Source organism: Pinus tabuliformis, chromosome 2_2 (genome assembly GCF_031772625.1).
Source record: "Pinus tabuliformis cultivar Carrire ecotype Pingquan chromosome 2_2, CPIR1, whole genome shotgun sequence".
NCBI classification, from domain to species: domain Eukaryota; kingdom Viridiplantae; phylum Streptophyta; class Pinopsida; order Pinales; family Pinaceae; genus Pinus; species Pinus tabuliformis.
Window position 1 is genome coordinate 849456530 of NC_142300.1, and position 3914 is coordinate 849460443.

Consider the following 3914-nt stretch of genomic DNA (forward strand, 5'->3'; position numbering starts at 1 on the left):
TGATTAAAGATTAGAAAACAACATACCTCTACTTACCTAAGAATAATGAAGTATGCAATAGGAATGTAGCTGATGCTGCTGCTGAATCAGGAAAATGTGACTGATGTAACTGGATCCTGGAGAATGAAGGAATCTGAACTGTTGATGATGAATCATGGAAAATGTGACTGATGTAACTGGATCCTGGAGCATGAAGGAATCTGAACTGCTGATGCTAAATCATGGAAAAGATAAATGCTGAGAGTGGTAATGTGGTACTCTCATAGATCAGAATGCATGCTGCTGTGACTGCTGAGGGAGTCATGAAAAAGTGTATAGTCTTCACCCGCTACAAACCCGATGGTACAATTCTAAACATGCGAATGAATGTGTCGATGTCGAGCATGAATAGAAATCATTGGATTACCGACCATTGATGTATGCTGTTAACCAATGCGAGGCAACTCGCCATTGATGTCAATGAGTGTCAAGGTACCGGAGTACATCTTGCGAAGTGCGAATGGATGTGTCGAGGTCGAGCCACTTGCAAGATTTGATGATCAAGGGACATTGATGTATTCCCATGATCGCCAGCGAGAGAGCTTGCCATTAAGGCATGCAAGCCTCTAGGTACTCAAAATGAACTCTAGTCTATTTCCCAGATAAGGTGCTGATGTCGATGGGGCAAGACTTGTTGAAAGGTGGTCCTTAAGGAATCCCACATCAGTGAACGCGAGTTTGTACAAAAAGATTTGGTAGGACTATAAATGGAAAGAACTCACGGACAAGCAGTGTGGATCAGCATGACTAGGAAATCAAGGTAATGTGATCATGGAAAGGGAATTAGTTTTATTCAGAAGGCGAACTAGAAGGAAAAACTAAACTGAAAAGGATAAAGGGATGTATGCGATTCAGAAAAATAGGCGTGCATGAAGTCATGAAAGATAAGGAAATGGAAGATGGGCTGCAACACAAGGATGGTGAGTAGTCATGACGCAAAAGGTGTGTAGTGGAAAATGTCATGATATGTGCAGTGAAGAATTTGTTCCTTCAAGTGTCCAATGATGCATGCTTCATTGTGATTTCGAAAAATCACTTTGCATACTCTGAAAAACTTAGCACCATTCCTGCATAAAAATTGTCATCTTCGTGTGCCATCTGCATCGATCATTCCTGTATGAAGTGACTCAAAAACAAATTAGCGCATTTCAAGAATTTACAAAATGTCCATTTTTTTTTTTTTTAATTATTTTCCGAAATAACTCTAATTGTGGATGAAAAAGGTGTCGCATCGTAATGTTGAGCTTTCTGCATAAGCTTCTCGTTGTCCTACACATAACACCAATCTCATTTCACTTGTTAGTATATACATCCTAACTTTTGCCCACAAATTCACAAAAATATCCAACATACTTTGATTTCCCCCCAACTAGAAATATTGCATGTCCCCATGCAATGTATTCATTGATTTTGCAATATTTTTTCAAAATGTTTTTATTAGTTTGCAGGAAAATTGATTTAAAACATTTGAAAATGCTTTTGTATCTTTTTGGGGAAGTAGTTGGTGTTATGAAGTTTGATGAATGAGGGCAAATTTTATTTGATTATTATTATTAGTTTTTTTTTTTTTTTTTTTTTGTCACGAGTGATAAAAAGGACAAAATACTTCTCTAAAAGCTACAAATTGTCAACTTTTCTTGTGCTTGTCTAATGCAATTCCTAGCTTTAGACCAAATTACCAAACTAATATGAAAGCATCGTGCCTATACTTAATCTTTTGATAACTGGAATAGCACCACAAGGATTTGGTATTTCAGCAAATACCCCAACATTTTCATCATAATCAACAGCCAAAATAAATAAAGGCATATTGCAGAGAATAGGAATGAAAGGCAAATATCACGTGGCAGAAACATTTATTTCTTCTCGGCTTCTTCTTTCTTTGGTAGGTACCCATTAGCAGAAGCCCATCTAGACAGCTGATAACGTTGCACAGTTTCATTTGAGGCATGGCAAGCCAAAAGTAAATAATTGCGGGGCTGCACCATCCAGGCAAATCTCATGAACAATCCTGAGTATACACACATTGCTGCAGTCATATTCCCTGATATCATATCTGGGGGCTTCTGCATATCAACCAAGCCAGCAATGACGAAGCCCCAGTTGGCAATGGGACCCCAGAAATGAGTTGTTTTGGGGCCAACAGGACTGTTCCAAAATGTTCGCAATGCTGCCATTCCTTGATTCGGTCGTACTTAAAGTACCCTTTAGATCTGCCAAAGAGCAAAAGGATCGTGATGGTTTCACAATACTCAGAGGTACGCCGGGGGTTGCCTTTCCTTCTCGCTTGATAAAAACGGCTGCAATATGCACATTGAGACAAAGATATGATACTTGACATGCAACAATGGATAAAGCAAATGGCAATCTGCCTATCCACCTGACAGAGCCTTCAAAAGACAGATGTACAAAACCATTTTTATTCACGCAGTTACCAAAACAGGGTCTTGAAGAACCACGATTTCCTCTTAGACCGTGAAGAATTTAAGCAAACGATTTCTGGGTTATATAATTCGTTCTATTATGAAAAAAACCCATGTCCTCGTTTGTCCATATTTTCCCTGGTTTGAACACAGACTGCTTTTCAAGATTGACGTTTTTAAAGGGTTGCGTTTCAAAACCTGTGAGGTGGAAGACTGAAACAGAGGAACATGAGATGGAGTCCAATGAATTGCTATCAGGGCAAGGATATGTAGAGGCAGGGAAGATTGCTAGAAGGAGAGGCCAAGGCGTTGGCAGTTCTGACGTGGATGACCTGGAGCAGAGGTTGGCAGCCCTTCGCAATGCCTGATTCGAATCCATAGATAAGAGATCGACGTTAAGTGCTATAGTTCGTTTGTATATGCAGAACCATGCTTGGATATAGATCAGTGAGGGGCATAGCATATTTGAAAACAAGTAGGAAGTCGTCTTCAAAGTGTCGTTCTGTAAATGAATTTATTAATGCCATGTTTCTTTCTAAAATAACGTTTTTGTAGTAGTCTGCAATGTGATCAGCGCCTTTCACAAATCATCGATGCGGCAATGCACAGAGGAAGAATCTGAGTCCTTTGTCCAGATTTTTGTTTATTTATGAGTGCGGTGATTGGCTGTTATTATTTATTTTTTTATTTTTTATTTTTTTTTTTTTTTTTTTATTTTATGTTATGATTTTTTTTATTTGTATTTAAAAATCTAAAAAATGAAATTAACCTTATCGTTAAAAACCAAAAAAAATGGTTAGTTTTTTTTTTTTTTTTTTTTTTTTTTTTATTAAAAGTCTAAAAAAAATGGAATTAATGCTATTTTTGAAAAACAAAAAAAATGGTAATCCTATCTTTAAAAAAAAAAGGTTAGTTGTTAAAATTAAATTTTTTTTCTTTCTTTTTTCAATGAAAACTAAAGTTGAGAAAGAAACAATTTTTTTTTTTTTTTTTTTTTTTTTTTAACAAATGGACATAACTCCTTGGGTGATGAAGCATATTGCAAAACATTTATTTATTCCTGAAATTGGTGGCCTAAATCATCCCTATTTTCTGATCCTCAAGATCGTACAAAGACGTAGGAGGAGAGCATACTTATTCTAAGCAAAACTGAAACCTATTTTCTGATCCTCGAGATCGTACAAAGACACATGAGGAGAGCATACTTATTCTAAGCAAAAGCAAAACTGAAAATGAAAGCAAAAGCTAAATCTGAAAGACTACCTACTCTATGCTAATTACAATTTACAAATTAGTTACGTGTAGTTAAACTTCCAATGAAGCCATTCACGTAGCAGTAGCAACAATAGATTCAATAGCAATTTGTCAAATGAAAAATGACAATATTCGAGAGTGGATGAGTCTACTTGTTGTAACTGCAAATTAACTAAAAAATTAAAAGATGAATCTAAT

At 36.4% G+C, this 3914-nt stretch overlaps 1 pseudogene; it reads right to left on the bottom strand.

Moving 5' to 3' along the window:
- Nucleotides 1–1630: 1630 nt before the first annotated feature.
- On the bottom strand, nucleotides 1631–2360 carry LOC149195629 (mitochondrial pyruvate carrier 1 pseudogene; annotated as a pseudogene).
- Between the last annotated feature and the right edge of the window lie 1554 nt (nucleotides 2361–3914).